Consider the following 16738-nt stretch of genomic DNA (forward strand, 5'->3'; position numbering starts at 1 on the left):
TGAAGTTAATGGTTTATCTCTGGTTTAGGAAGTGCCATACTGATATAGTAAACCACCCCCATTCACCTAATCCTCCTTTTAATTAAAAATGGATTTTCCAGGAAAAGAAAAAGGGCCCTTAATATTTGTCACACTTAAGTGCCTGCTTAGGGAAGGTATTGTGAAAAAGTATTAGAAATCTTGAGATCAGTATCTATTTTATGATCAGAAAAAAATACTCTTTTGTACATTTCTGACAGTTACTCAGAAGATCGTTCAAGCAAGCTAATCACAGCATTGTAACTAGAGGACAGTTATTTGCAATGAGTTTTTCCTTAAGTAGGTGCGATTTTTAAAAATATTCTGATTCTACTCTAGCATGGTTGTTGAGAGAGTTTCAAATTCAGTGATATAGGTTATAAGACTGAAAGGTCTATTTTTAATGTATATATGATAACTTGCAGTTGGTTTCCCTCTCCCCTCCCCCCTTTACCTTCAGTCTGTGAGAGCATGACCACAGGGTCAAGGGAATCTTTTCCATTGGAGTTATGTACATAAAAACACATCGACATTTTGACATTTCAGATTGTGTGGCTACAATCTGTGCTGCTCCTGGCATCCTTTGTCCTTAGAAGCCAAATTAAGGAAGAGAAAGCAGGACAGAGAAAAAGAAAGAAGGAAGGAGGGAAACTTTACAGGGTGTGCTGATTTGGAAGTAGTAACTATTTCTTTTGGAGTCTTTTTTCATTTTTCCTTTCTCTTTTCCTGGTTTGGAGGAAGCTCAGTGCTGGGAGCTTGCAATTTTGTTCTTATTCAAGGTTTCCAACCCACCCCCCACCCCACTCCCCGCACCGCCAGTACTTCAGCATGTTGTGGTTTAATTTTAAGTGGTGGGGGGGAGGACTAGTGAGGGAGGTGAAAGAAAAGGGATCATTTTGTATTAAACGTTAATATTCAGATCCAGTCAATAGACGCAGACTAGTAAAATCTGATTTGTGCAGAGTTCTCCATCTGACTCTCACTTATTTCTGTAGATATATACACATATAAATACAAGTATGTTCTTATGGCACAGTATTGCTGACCTTTAGTTCGAGGTTTTGTCGGTTGTTGTTTATTTTCTTCCTCTTGCAAGTGCTATCCATGTGAGTGTGTGAAGTTCCTCTAATAAGTAAAACACAGGCCCTTTTCCTTGTTTGTTTTGTGTTAGTTTATTGTAAACAGCCATTTGTTGTAAATTATTATTGGCATTAAATTATAATTTATGATTTTCAAAGCAAAAGACAATCCCTGTTTTATTATGCTTTAAGCATGTGTTCTAGACGTTGGAAATCTCTCTCGCACTCTTAAGTTTCAGCAATGAGCTTGGGGTCTGCGAGGCAGAAAAACAGGACCCAAAATTTTTCAACCGGTTAAAACAAACCCCCTTGTATATGTTTAGAGTGGCTGGAGGAGGATCTGTTTAGAGTCTTGAGTTCGGTTTAAGTTTATTGCATTTAAAGAAAGTTTTTCTTTTCACGCTGAGTTAGAACAAAAGATCTTTGCTGCGACTGAATTGGACAAAAGACGAGGGCTGGGACCCAGCGAGCGCGTTCTGTGTGAAATTGACGAGATCTTTAAAAAAGCTGCTAAACATGGCGACTCTTTCCCTTTAAGTGTCTCTTTTTCCTTGCTGGGTTTTTTTTTTTTTTTTTCATCTGATCTGAGCTCGCTTTATTTCTTTTCCCAACCCCGCTCCCCCTCCTCCTCGTGGCCCTCGGGGGTGTGAGAGAACCCAGTTAGACGCGAAATGCAACAATAGTGCAAGGAGAGAGAGGGGCGCTCGCTGCTTCTCGCCACTTTCAAACAAACCTGGGGGAAGATTGAGGCCGGGGGGGATTCCAGCCTGCTCGCTCGGCTCGCGGTCGCCCTGCCTCGGCCTTTCACCATTAGCTCTCCCTGGGCCGCGAGGAGCTGGGGCTCAAAGTTAGCGGGCGACGTCCGAGGCTGGTTCCGCGGAGACGGCTGGGTTAGCATCCAGCCGGCTGTAAGGACGGGGGCCTGGAGTTGGCAGCTGCTGCGGGAAAGTGCCTGCCCCCCAGCCCCCGCCCCCACTTACGTGCGGCAGAATTCCGCCAGCGCCCCGGGAAAGTCCGGGGTGCCGGGCGCGCGGAGCTGCACTCCTGGGATGTGCATTAAGCGGCGACAGGCGGGGGGGCAGGGGCGGGGGCGGGGGGCGGTCGGGGGAGCTCGAGCGTGTGAAACTCTGCCTCGAAGCTCGCTTTTGACTTGGTCCTATGAGCTGAGCCAACATGGCGTCTCCCATTGCACCGCGAGCGCCGGGCTGCCAGGCACGGCAGGGCCGGGTAATAGAAAACACATTGGTTACCAAAAAGAAAAAAAGGAGGGCGGGGGGCGCTAAAGGCCATTCCGTCTGCAGGCAGAAAACCCTCTTTTAAACTCTTGCTGGCAAGTGAGTCCGGTCCTCGATTCTTTAATTAAAGCAACAGAATTCGTAAGGAAAATATTGGTAACGCTGTACCCTCTCCCCTCCCCCTCCCATATTCAGGAGAGTTGATTTCCTGTCTCCTCTCCTTCCAAGAACCAAATTAGAAAAATAAAAAGTCTGTATCCGCAAATGATCTTAAATGTTTGAATGGTATAGGGGGATGGGGAGAGGACGGTCTTTACAGACCTCGGTCAGTTCTCGCGCTCATTAATGCAGGGGTTGCGCCGGGGTTTGCGCGGGCCGGAGCGGAGCTGGGGCGCGGTGGGGAGGGCGGAATGCGAACCCCGCTGGACTTGGGCAGAACTTGCTGCTTGCACGTCCAAGTTGTGGGAAAGGTGGCTTTGCGGGCGGAGGGTTGATTGGGGGGTGGAAGGGTCTAGCAGGGGCTGAGGGCCGGTTCCAGGCGGGTGGTCGCAGACTCTAGAAATGTGTGAGCCCGCGTGGACTGTACCCCTGGCAGGAGAGCGACTGCAGCGGAGGACCCTCTTTCTCTAATAGGTTTGAGAGTGGGCAAGGGCGGCCGTGGGACAGACCTGGCCTCCTAGAGAGAGTCTTCTGAGGGTCTATGCAGAGATGGTGGATCCGGGCCCAGGCCCCGTTCTCGGGCCGATGGGATATCGCCCCGCTACGTCCGCTCCATCCCCAGCCCCGGCCTGGACAGCCCTCTCCCTCAGCCGCCTGGGATACTCTCTGAATTCCAGGCCTCGTCAAGATTTATTGAAGTTGGGCTTAAAAAACGTGCTTCAGATGATTTTTCCCATTTTCTCAGATTTCAAAGGCTCCCTGCAGTGCGGCTGCCTAATTAATGGTGAAATTCCACTAAATCTAATTATGCAGTAATTTTAAAGCAGTTAGTGCTGGGCGTTGGTTTGTAATAGGACCCCAGTTTTTTAAAGTTTGCTTACTGTGTTGGTTTAGGGGAAAGCTATCTTTTGTATGGTAAAGAAAGACCGGGAAATAGTTCTACTGGAGGAACCAGAGGGCTAAGAACCGCTCCCCACCCCACCTCTATCTCCATCCCCAATTCTATCTCGTTTTCCTTCTGTTTTTTTCTATCCCAAGCACACGCTAAAAAGCTAAGCAAGGTGCTAACCCAACAAGGAGACCCTATTTCATAGTCAAAGGGGAAAGGGAGAATCTTTCATATGGGGACACAAAGGGCTTGGTGTCTGTCCTGGAGGCCTCTGTAAATGCCCCCAAACCCGGGAAGGGATTCTCATCTCCTCTAATAGAGAACAGATTTCCTCCTCTTAACACCCATTGTCATTAAGGCGCAAAGCTGACTCTTGGAGTTATAAATCTTATCGTCCTTCTGATAACACACTTGTAATAAGTTAGCGTCCTATTCAAAGTGAATTGTAAAACTGCCTCATTTAATATGGCATCTGTGTCATTAAAACTTTTATTTTTCTCCCCTTCGTGTCTTGCAGGTTTGGCCTTGGGGCTAGCGCTGAAGTCTCTGCCTATGGGGCCTCTGGGGTAGGGCTGAGGGGAAGAAAGGTGTGAAAGACGGGCTGCCTGGATTCAGCCTCTGGATCTTAGACCGGGGTGAGAGACCCGAGGCAGAATGGGCCTGGGGGGTGGTGTCCCTCTCTCCCATCTCCCCCGGAGCGGCCCCCTCGAAATGACGTTCCTTGAAAGAAACATGCTTGTGATTAGCTAAGCAAACACATCTGCTTTCGGAGTTGGGCCTTCGTTAATTAGCTGAACAAAGGGCCGTTTTGCTTTTTACCTTTTGCTGGGGAGAGTGTGTTATTTCAGGAGTGTTGCGGGCCCTCCTCTTTTCAATTGCAGCCACGACGTTAATTTTATTGGGATTACTGATGGGAAATGAGGTGGCGCAGGCTTCCGAGAGGAAAAGCTTGATCATTACCCCCTTTGGAACTATATTTTTCCACCCAACCTCCTGCTTGAGAGGAGGGGGTGGGGGGCGAACTGCGCAGCAAGTTCGGAGCAATTGGAATCAGGCTCGCGGTGCGCTGATCTCGGGTGACAGAGCGTGTGTTGAAGCTGAACTCTATAATTTGCGCTTCTGTTCCTTTATTAGGCCTGGACAACGAACTAATGAGCTTTGGCCCAGTACAATGTCACTTGTATTTATTTTCTTATGGTAACTTTGAGATAGCGGAAGTGTTCTTTACCAAGAGCCAGGGAGGGCCCGGAGTCCTGCCGGCTGCTGTCCCGGCCCGGGTCGGTGGCTGCGTCCCGGGGGAGCGAGGGCGCGGTGAGAGCGCGAGCAGAGCCGGCAGAGCTCGGGGACTGGGCTTTTAGGCGAAGCTAATGGGGCCCTCAGGAAGGCGTTAGGCCCTTTGGAGGCCCAGGCATCCCTACAGGACCAGCTCCCTGAGGATGAGGTTGGGGGCGCGGGGCAAGTCCAGGGCAAGTTCCCAGGCACGAGATGATGGAAGGCGCGAAAGTGGCATGGCTTCTTCCTGGCGCAGAGCAGGGGGTCCTTCCGCAAAGACTTCCAGGCCAAGGAGCCGTCTGAGCAAGCAGATCTACTCTGCCCGGTGGCCTGGGCGTCTGCTTTGTGCTGCAGGAGCCTGGCCCAGCTCTGTTGCTATCTGGGTTGGGGGTGAGGTGGGGTGAAGAGGATGCTTTAAAGGAGTTCTTGGGGTCCTCGGCATGCGGGGACTCCCTTCCTTCTATTTCTGATTTGGCCACTCCAAAGGGTCGAAGTTGGAGAGGCCTGGAATAAAGTGAAGAAACAGTAGGGGCTGGAGGGACAGAAAGGGTCGGCAGAGGCAGTGCGGCGTCCCTTGTTCCCTGGCAGAGAGAATACGAGCCCACCACGCGGGGCTTGTGGGTGGGGGGCAAGGGAGGGGAAGCCCCAGGAACTGCGAGGGGAGCGAGTACTTCTCTCCGCAGCCTGCCACTTCCTGAGGCTCTAGCCTTGCTCCCGCCAGGCAGCCCTCTAATAACGCCTAGACACCGTGCCCCTGCCTGCCCCATCTCTCCTTGCCTCTCCTCACTTCATCTCTCTGCCTTACCACCCCCTCCCCACCTTTTCCTTCCTTCCTGCAAATGGGTGTTAACGTGGGTCTTTATGTTCTGTCTATAACTAGGATGTAATCACGCGCCCCATGCCTCTCTCTAAAAGCATTTAATAAATGTCTATTAAAGCGCTACAAATGTAAGATGAATTTAGTGGCGCGGCTGCCTCCCTGAATCCGAACGGTAATGATGGATTTATCAACGGGGATTCGCCTTCAGCCCAGCGAGGGAGGTTTACTCAGCAAATATGTCGGCGAGCACCCACCCAAATGCAATCGTTTGACCCCCTGCGGACGATAGCTGCCGTGCCCCTTCCCACCGCTGGTCCTGGTTGGCCAGGGTCGCTCGGGGCCAGAGGCTGGCCCGGATGACCAAAGAGGTGGCCTCACGGATCCCTTGGCCTCTCGCCCCCTCCTCTGTTTCCTCCACTCAGCCTGAGGCTCTCCTGGCAAGGGGGATCAATCTGGCGTGTAGGTTTGGTGGGGAGGGAGAGGGTGGTGGCGGTGCCAGAGCACAAGATGAAGTGTGGGCTGCCTTGGCGTTGCCAGGAGACATCAGTGGGTGCCGTCGTGCCCTTCTTAGTATGGAAGGGGCACAACTGTACCGAAGTCTCTGAGTGTGAGCTTAAGTGCCCTGGTTTTGACCAAATCTTAGTGTCTGGGATCGTGGCTGACTCGGCCCAGCCCTGGGCCCCATTGTAGGAAAGGTGGCTGTAGGACAGAAGCCTCTGGTGCCCAGCCCCTTGGAAGGGCTCAGGTGTGCCCAGAGCGAGTGCCTTGCATGCCCATCCTCCCGGGGCTCCCCAGACCCCAAGCCAAAGCAGAGATGCCTGTTATCAAAGGTTGGGGAAGAGCCTCCAAGGAAGGGGCAAAACTTCCATATCTCTTTCCCCCAAACTGATCTGGCTTCTCCTTCACCTTCCCCCACCGAGGCCACCCGGCCATTTTAAAGTTTAGTGGCTGTGGACTTTTAGAATTTGGTTTGGGCTGTGATCCATACCGCACAGACCCAATGACCACCAGCTCTTTCTTTTTGTCTTTTATCTGCTCTCCTTTTGAGGGGGAGGAAAGTGCTGGCCTGTTCCATCAAGCCCAGTTCGCATTTGCTTTAGCCTCTGATTTCTCTTTCTTCTTTGGAAATTTCATTGAGATGTCTCTGTACTTCGCTTGTCAGTTATCTTTGTTCCTTTTAAATAAAGGGCTTTTAAATGGACTTATTGCTCCCAGCGTGGGTTCCTCTCTCTAAATGTTAGAAAATTGTGCCATCTACCCGCTATGCTGAGTACTGTCACACTCGGAGACCTCGGGGACCTCCGGGCAGGCTTCAATGCTGCAGTGTCAGGGGCCGCGGGCAGCAGGAGGAGGGGGCGGCTCACGTGGATTTTTACAGATCTCCGCCTGCAGCCGGCCCGCGTGGCCACGCCAGGGCACGGCCCGAGACGCGCGCAGCCGCCAGCTTGATGGCGGCCGCGAACTTGGCTGCAGCGGCAGATCTCCGACCAAATCGCAGGCGTGGCTGGGACTCTTCGCTTCTCCAGGATACAGCTGGCCGAGGGGGAGCCGCGGGTGGTTTTGGACCCCAACAGCAACTGGGGGTCAGGGATAACGGAGGACAATGGGAAAGGGAGAGCTGCCTAGGAGGGGGAGAGGGGTGGATTTTGCCGCGCCGCTTTGGAGCGCTCCCGCGGCGTCTCCAGGCAGGTCTCTTTCCTTGGGGGATGCCAGGCTAGGGCAGCGGAGAGCGAAAGCCGCGGAGTGGCTTCCCTGTCTCTTGGCCAGAGAGAGTTCTGGCCAGGCAGTTCGGCTGCAACTTTCAGATCCATTTTCTCTGGTGGAGATATTTCTGGTGTCTTTTTGTAGGCCAGACTTCTTTCCTTTAGGGGAGAGTGGTTTAGATGGACCGAATTTGAGCAAATCAGGTGTCTGATGTGGGGTCCCTTCACCCCAACCCCACCTCTGCAAAACACCCATCCGCAACCGCAGGTTCTTTTGAATGAGTTAAAATGGATTAACAATTTGGATTTTATTATGTGGCTACCCCTCACAGATGCCTTTTTTGTTGTTGTTTTGTTTTAACCCATTAGGAGTATTAGCTAAGATTTCCAAGTGTCAGTTGGGTATTTATGCTTGTGGGGGAAAAAAAATCTCCGATACGGTTTATGACTTTTATTACATGCTTCACACTGTTCGAGAAATGGAGTTTTAAGCAACATACAATTAAATCTATATTGCTCTTTGGAAAAGGGCCAAGGAACTCAGCAATCAATTAGTTTAGATCTTTTGATACTTGTTGCTAAAATCAAAGTATAAAACTACAACCCTGGCTATACCTAAGAATAGCTTCTTTTCCTATTTTTTTTTCAAGTCGTGTAGCTATCACGTAGGAAATGGCAGCTGCCTTATTTTCCCAAGTTTCTTTTTTCTGATTCTTCTGCATAGATTAGCCTTTAAATAATCAAACTATTTTCTTCCCCCCCCACACACACCCTTTTCTCTCATTGCAGTTTCTCATCTGCCTTTATCTGCCTGGTTTAGTTTTTAAAAATGCATTTATTTGTAATATGTATTATTTTTAAAATAAATGTTCCTTATCCTGTCTCTTTCTTCCTCCTCCCCTTGCCTGGCAGTAAGAAAGGAAACTATGTTGTTTAATAATCACAGTAATACAGTGGTTTCTAGACAAAGGCAAAATTAAATTTTTTATAACCACAACAAGAAGGGAATCAACCTCTCTTTCTCTCTCTCTCATCTCTGTCTCTTTAAATAAGCAGCTTAGGAAATAATCTCCCGCACTGAACAGAAACTGCTTCCTCCTTGAAAATGCCACCGTTCCCACCTCCCTGGCCCTCTCTGGGCCAATCCCTTGGGCTGTCGGCTGTCTGCCTGTCCAAGGCCCTGGTTGGGGGTGGGGGTGCGCCTATGGAGATCCAGGGGCGTAGTGAGAAGGCAATGGGGTCTCGCTCGCCTACGTGCGGCTGCCGAGGCGGGGCTGACAGCAAGTTCTAAAGAGGGGCAGCTAATTTATTAAGTAATTCTTACTTCGCTTCAGCATCTTCTCCCTACAGCTCCCGAGGCTCCGGCGAGGAGGGGGAGGGGTCTGGGGCTGTGCATCTCCCCCTCCGCATTTCCTTCTCCGCCTTCCAGGCTCCGCCAGCCCCTTCACCAGCCTCATCACTAATTAAAACGCCCTGTGGCTTTGGGACTGAGTAGGCCGGTCGTTGAACTGTCATCTCCGCCAGGATGGGAAATCTAGAACATCCCCTCTTCTGCAAAAAAGGTTCCGAACCCAGTGAAGTGATTGGGCGGAGTGTCATTAATCTCTCTCCAGAAGCTTTCCTTTTCCTGCTGGAGAGTGAGGACTCCGGCCTTTGCCTCCACCCGACACAGTCGCCCTGCTAGGCCCCACCCTCCCCACTGTCGACCCCGCCGTTGTGCCCATCCATATGCCCTAATTGTGAGGAAGTTCTGGGAAACATTTTCTTTGCGCTAATTTTATATTTCCCCTTTCCCCCTTGCAACATTAAACATAATTTTGCGCTGTCACTGTCACTAAGATTGTGGTTTGCTGATGTCTCTACTTGGAAACATGACCCCTTCGTCTCCGACAGGGAGTCCTCCCCTTGCTTGCAGCCTCTAGGGCGGCCCCTTCTCCAGCGGGGACTTGAGAGCGTTTATGAAAATGCTGGGGCGGGGGGTGAGGGGGTGGGGAGGTACTGATAGTAGTAAAGGCCAGAAGGGTTCCTACCAGAACCCTACAATCATTCCAAACCCTCTTTTCCTGTGACAGCAGGAGCAAATGTGGTTTTGATGTGCGTTTGGTTGTTGGCTTGTTTGTTTAATAAAATCCGTGTGTGTGTGTGTGTGTGTGTGTGTGTGTGTGTGTGTGTGTGTGTTTTAATGTCTCAGTGTATGTGACAGGAAACCACTTTCAGAATTTCCCTTTGAATTTCTTTTTTGTTTGTTTGTTTTTGTGTCTGTCCTCCTCAACTTCTCTCTTTTCTTTATTCCCCTCCCCACTACATTTTCTCTGGCTAAGCAATAATCCCGTGGCCCAGTGGCCACGCTCTGGAGATAAAATCCATTTATCCCTTGTGTTGCCTCACCGAGGCCCGGTTATCCAGGGCCTTTGGCGACAGACTGGAACAAACAGAGATGAAGATATTTTTTTCGTTTTCCGTACCTGCTCCTCCCTTCCTTCAGTGTGCCAGCCTAGAGGGGCTCTGGAGTTGAACAAATGTCCCCACAACTACAGGTTTGCTCTGGTGCCTGGTTGTGGTCCTAGTTGCTATTTGTTTGTCTCTTTGGAAGGAGCTGTTAGTTACATTCTGCTCTCCACAACAGTCTCAGAGCTTGCTTGCACCATGGTTGGGAGGCTTCAGAGCGATTATCTCATTTCGCTGGTGCAGAGGGAAGCTGCTGGCAGCCCCTGGATCAGACATTCAGTGGAAGGCCCATGTCACAGACCCAACCCGAAGGTTAATTTCCCCTCATTAGCATCTCCGTAGTCTGCTCCTTGCAAGGGATCTCAGGTCCTTGCTGCTATTTTCTCCCTTCTCACTCTTTCTGAGGAATTCACTCTCACTCATGGTCTCCTCATCACAACCTTACATTCTGCCAGGTTCCTATTGAATCCATAGACTGATTGCTGAAAACCCATTTCATCAGTTTCCAACCAGTATGCCTATTTTTAATCCTAGAGCCCCTCTCCTCCATCTGTATCTCTCTATCCTCAATGCACCTCATTTACAAAGTGTTCTGCTTTATCCAAATTAGTTCACTTCCCCCCTTTTACTTTCTCATACCCCCTCATTCTTTCATTGAGTTCTAGCAAAAACAAAAGCTACAAAATGGCAAAGTTTGATGGGTTGGGGGAGACCATCCCAGCCATTTAGAAAGAAGCTGGAGGTTTGTAATGACAGAAAAAAATGACAAAGAAAAGAGAATTGCATTTGTGGCTTAAGTGGGAGAATGTGTTTGTGTGTCTATATCTCGGTGTGTTTTTAAGATTTCTTTGAACTGCTTTTGTGCTGACCCAACAAAGGCATTTGCCGAAGCTAGTCACGGTGTAGGAACTTTGAGTTAACCTCTTATATCAAATGAATCTTTTCATTTAGAGACCAATAAATCTCAATCTCTAGCTACTTTTTGTAGACCCAGCTTGGGTTCAATGAGACAAAACTGGGGCTTATAATACAGACCAGATAAAGTTTGCCAAAGTTGTTTTTTCCCCTCCATCCTTTTTTACCAACCTGAAAAATCTCCCCATCCAACAAATTAAAGCTCAACAAATAAAAGTAGCAGCTCTTCCTCAGTGAGCAGAAGGTTGGGAATTTCTTCAGCATTTCACAGCAAAGCCTTTTCACTGAAATGGTTTTCCATACTCAGAGGCCGAAATGATTTATAGTTCTTCAACAAGTCATTATTTGGGTGTGTTTTTTAGGTGGGGCTGAGACAATCTAATAATCAATGTAAGACGGGTGGGTGGGGGGATTGGCTATGACCAAAAGAAGAGTTAACACCAGAAACATGAAAGCCAGTCTGGTCTCCAGGGATTGAATTTGGGAAAGAGCCTGCACACGGCTGCTCCTGGGCCATAAAGAAATACATTGTTAACAACAACAAAACAGACAATGCCCTGAGCTCTGCCTGGATTCAGAGCTGAGCTACTTTCAAGATATTTTAGCAGCACTGTTCATTTTGAAGGGGTTTCTGGGCCATTTGAAATTCAACCTTTAGCCAGCCTGCTCATGGGGTATGGTTACAGAATTCATTTTCTGATTTACTACCCCTCCTCCTGTATTTTCTTTATTTCCTGATGACCTCCCATGGGGTTAATCTTTTTTCCCTTTCTTTTATATTTTCCAGTTTTGTTCTCCCCACAAACGACTCAGTGTTTTTCCTGTTTCTGCTGATCACTCATTTGCTTCCTTTCTCTCTTTCCTTCTTTAAGAGCCAGAGAAAAATAAAAAGAATGAGAAGGGGATTTCCAAATCGTTCTTTTCTAAGCATTATTAATTACCGTTACAAGGCAAGAGATTTTTAACCAATAAAGTTGTAAATTACCACTGACTTTCAAATATTTCTCATTTGTCAGCTCTGATTGATTTGATTAATATTCCACTATGAAATAATTTCAACCGCACTTATAATCAGTTCTACTCATGAAGCAAAGAGCAGACTATCACTGCTGTATGGGATCCGACCACTCTGCTTTTACTCTTAATGTGAAGTTTGGGGTTTTGTCCTGAGGCCCGAGGTTCCGGGAAGGTGTACAGGCCGTTGAGTTTCAGCGATGAAGTGGACTGGCATATCTCCATATATCCAGTTATTTATATGTAATTTTGAAAACTTTGTTCAGGAACCTATTTGTATTGAAATAACAAAACGGCATCATTTCCTTGCTCTCCTGAACATTTTTTTTAAACTGAATATTCAAGGCTGAAGGAATGAATTTTTAAACAGTTCCTAAATCCAAGAAACTCATTCGAACCCTATTAATTCCTATCCTACTGGATAGCATTTCTGAGAAAGAGTGGGCCTACTCTCTGCTCAGACCTATGGGAGATTCGGGTTACTGGTGGGGAAAAAGAGTGTGTGCAGGGACAGGCGGGCGGGAGGGGCTCAGCACAAGACAGGGGCAGCCAGAAGACTCCACTTTTGGGGAATGGGGTTATAGTTTCCCAAGGTCCTTTTCCGTGCCACCGTCATATCCAGAATGTAATTTTTGAAGCTATCAATACCCGCTGCCTCCAATACCTCTCGAGTTTTAATCTTAATTATATTATTAAGTGAAGTACCCTGCTGTCAGGGCATTGAACATGATTTATGACGTCTGCCTATTAGGGGATCGATTGTGAATATCGCTACTATCATCTATCAATATTCTCAAGCCGAGGGTATTTCTCGCTCCACGGTAGTTATTTGTAATACCGAAATGATAGACTGCAGGAAAAGACTACTTCAGAGGACTAGCTTTTCAGGAGCAGCAGAGAGTTAGTGTGGTGAACCAGGAGACTCGGAGAGTTCCAACCACATCTCACACCCAGAGAGAGTTTAAAGGTTTTTTGTTTTTGTTTTTTAATGTAAAAACCAGTGAATTCTCTCGTGGGTCTAGTAGAAGAAAGCAAGCCAGAGTCGTTTTTAGGGAAAGGAGTAACCTCTGCAGGTCGATATCAGGGGGCGAGCGTTTCTAGCTGCCAGGTGATTTGCAATCAGACTAGAAGGAAACAACCGGCAACCAGGGGCCCCTTTACAGGAAGATGGCTGGATGAGGGCTGCTGAGGGGTGCTGGGGGTAGACTGTGTATTTCTGCAGCAGATGCCCGGTCGTACCTATTGCCTGTGGATTCGGAGGTGGTCAGTTTCTGGGATCAATTAAGACTCGCTGGCTGAGCCCTCGCTGCATCGCCGCTTTCACCTGCTCCTGCCTCCTCTGCATAGGTGGAAGCGGGTGCGAAAGACCTAGTGGCCAGGCCCGAGGGAGCCTGAACGCAGAGGCCTTTTGTCTCCAGACAGAGAGCAGCGCCTGCTTTTTTCCACTCTCACGGGGCACGGCACTGGGTCACCAGCGAGTCTCAGCCTCCAGCGTTAGGGGGATGGGAGGAAGAGTCAGAGAATGGAGCAAAACTCCGGTTCTGGCGGCCTGGAGCCTGGAGGCTAGAACACCCCGGCGGGGTGGGGTGTGGAGAGCGGCCTGAGTGCCGCGCCTGGCCCCTGCCCTGGGTGCGCACCAGGCCGCCAAAGCCGGGGGCCGCCTTCTCGGCTGCTGAAGCCCGGGAGTCAGTCAAGCGCCCTCTGGCACCGCGAGGGAGGCGCACCTCGCCTGGTGCAGCGTTGCCGCGACCTGAGCGGGAGGAGGCACAGGACGCAGGGCTCCTGGCCCGGCTGTGGGCTTGGCCTGGGCGCACGGAGCGCTCCCCATGGGCCCGAGCCTGGCCTCCGAGGCCCTCTCGGCCCAGTCTACGTTCCTTTAAGGACTTCAGCGCGAAGAAGAGCGAACGTGGCTAGAACCTGTTGACCTCCCCTCTGGCCTGGCAGTCCGCACAGCTCGTAGCAACACTGGACGGACTGGTTGTCACGGGACGACCGCGGGCAGGTGGGGAGGAGGCCTTGGTCTGGCTCCTGGATTCCACCCTGGGACGGACGGGGAAGCGGAAACCTTGACCTCAGCCACACAAGGACACCTATCTGGCTGGCTGCCTGCCCTGGCCCAGCCACCCGGCTCAGAGGCCTACCCTGGGCCACAGTGGTTTGTCCTCAGGCTTGGAGGCCCCAGAGATGTGGACACAGTGACTGGCACATAGTAAGCGCTTAATAAATGTTAGGTTGGCGGTGTCAATCATTTATAGGCACATCCGGTTTCCTCCATGGGCATCTCCCCTCTCACACACGTTTATTCCAGGCCGACAACATGCCTAGCTAGGTCCTTAAGCACCGCCACTCATACCCAGAGGCCCATCAGCTGCCTCTGCTCCCTCTGAGCCCTGGAGCTGCAGCCCTCCACCCTTGACATGCGGGAGAAAGCCAGAGGCCCCTAGAGTCCCCCCTCGGGGTATTTTCCAGGCCTGGGACACCTGAGCAGAAGCACAGAGGCCTGAAGAAGGGTTAGCAGGTCCCTAATATGCCCCATCCATGTCAGCACCAGAGGAGGGGAATTCTGGTTAAATAAGAATATTCTGGACAGGGAGATTGTGGTTAGTCAGTTAAAAGAGAGAGAGAATCCTTCAGTAAGGGATGCATGTGTGGGAAGAGTGGGGGGCACCTAGGGGCAGGCTGACGCAGAAGAAGCAATAGAGGCTGAGTCAGAGCACAGCAATGACACCTTTTCCTTCCAGAAATAATTCTTTAGTTAAGCCTTTAATCGGCCTTCGGTGAGCAGTGAGTTGTGGGACGTAGTGCCATTAACTATACATACAATGTTCATGTAACCAGATTTTAATCATTTATGATCTTAATAAATAAATGCTGCCTTCTGATTCTTTTTATTATCAACGATATTAATACTGTTGTTGTTGTTATTTAAACGAGATTTTAGTCCCGGTTCGTCCCCAGAGCAGCTGCAGGAGCCGTGCCCAGGACTATTGTCACCTGCTGTGCCGTAGCTCAGACTTCAGCCTGCTCGTCTCCTCTTCCCTCTTCCCCGGATCCCCCAGGCTGATGGATATTCTTCGGTCGGGGCCCTTTTTAAAATGACCAGTGTGTTATCAATATAGGCTACCCATCGTCTCTTCGTTTCTAACCATTTTGCAGCGCGAAGAGAGAGACCCAGGCGCAGGCCAGGCGGCGCGTGTCACTCGGTCTGAATTGCACCGTAATCGCCAAAACCTTGGCCTAATTTGCAGCTAATAGATCTCGAGCGAGGGAGTCGGAAAGAAACCAGTGGCTTTGGAGGGATCGGAAATTAAGGGACTGGAAGAAGGATGTGATTCATATTATTCTCCCCCTCCCCCTCCTGCACACGACCATGTGTCTCCTGGCTGGGCCTTTAGGGACGCGGCCCCTCGCTCTCCGTGGCCTGTGTCCCTGTTGTTCGCTTCTCTCCCAGCGGACCACTGTGTCTGGGGCGCCGCGCTCTTCGGTGCGCTCAGACCTCGCGCCCTCCCACCGGCTTCTCCCAGTCCCCGGGAGGAGGCGCTGGTGCCCGGGCTGGCCTCTGGTCCCTCCCAGCCGATGTCCTGGAGCCCCCATTCACAAAACCCCTCCTGGAAGAGGACACACACACACACACACACACACACACACACACACACACACACGCACTACGAGAAGGGGAGTTTGATCTTGTCTCATTGGCGTCTCGGGTCTGAAAGGAAAATCGTTTGGGTAAACAGCCAAGCTTCCAGGCTTAACGCCCGGCTCCCGCCCCCGCCCCTCCATCCCCTCCTGCCTCCCCCACTCGCCTTCAACCCCACCCGCCACCCACACTCGGCTCCGCAGCCGGGCCCCGAGCGAGCTCCGCGAGTCCTGGCGAGAGCCGAGGGCTCCCCGGGTTCAAAGGGCCGCAGCCCCGAGGGAACGCCCTCCTTGCTGTGCCCCGGGGGGCAGAAGCGGACTGCTGGGCGGTGGGACCGGCCTGGGCCACGGTAGGAACCGCGAAACCTCCCGCTTCCCTAAATAGAGCTGGTCTCGGGGGAGGGCGCCGGGGAGTTCGGAGCCCGGAGGGACATTTTTGCCAAGACCGAGCGGAAGCCGAGCCCGGGAGGCTGGCTGCGCCTAGGAGTTCTGCCACAGGTCCGACGGGGCACCCTGGGCCCCAACGGCCCGTCACAGGCGTTTGCACATTTGTGTGCACAACCACTGGCGGGGGCGTTGAGCCTCTGCTAGCCGCCTCGGGCTCCGCACACCCTTGGGTGATTACCCGGCCCCCACCTCCCTCCAAGCGACCTCGGCTCCAGGAAAAGGCTTTAATCTGCTATTAAGCGTTTTCCAAAGTTTCTTTCCAAAGGAGAGTTCTTCACTTAACTGGCTGTAAACATAATTAATAGTTATTAACATGCAAAAAAACCTTTGTGGTGTTTAAAAGGATAATGGTCTCTCTCTAGCTCACACTCTTAAGCGTGGAGAGAACCTTGAAATCTGAAAATATCCTGATTAGATTATTAGAGCTGATTATACAGTGATTTTCCCCGTTCTCTAATGAAATTCTTCTCTCTCCTCCCTTCCTCTGTCTCTTGTTCTCTTTTTCTTTTTCTCCCAGTCTCAATCTCACTCTAATCCAGGAGTCATTAGCAACACCCTCTGGCTACATGTTTTGCATCAGTGAAACATTGTGACATAGTTGTAATACAAACTCGGCCGCCTTGCACTGCATCTTGCGGTAGGAAGTGTAATAGCAATAAAAATCATTTTTCATCTCCAGGCATTATTGCGTGAAAATAAAAAACCAGAAAACCTGAATGTGAGAAGAGGAAGGGGTGGAGAAAAGAGAAATGAAGGGAGAGAAGAAGGGAGTGGAGGGGGGGAAGAGAGAGAGAGACAGAGAGAAAGAGAGAGAGACACAAAACCTTTTCCAGTTTAGAACTCCTTTTCCAAACTGTAGGCATGCAGATTCACACATATCATTTTCTATTCTTTCCTCTCCTCGGTTTTTGTCCTAGTTCCTCATTGCTGGCCCTCAGTGGGCCCCAGGACCCTCTTGGGAATTCCCTCTGAGCTCCCATTATCTCTCATCAGCTGCCTTCTCCCCATGTTAGCACCAACCCCCACCCCCACCCCCATGCCCAGGCCTCAAGACCCCCAGGGCCCGGGCCACCCCTCCTTAGCTGGCAGTTACTAGGGAT

This window comes from Nomascus leucogenys, chromosome 6, assembly GCF_006542625.1.
Source record: "Nomascus leucogenys isolate Asia chromosome 6, Asia_NLE_v1, whole genome shotgun sequence".
In the NCBI taxonomy this organism is placed as follows: Eukaryota; Metazoa; Chordata; class Mammalia; order Primates; family Hylobatidae; genus Nomascus; species Nomascus leucogenys.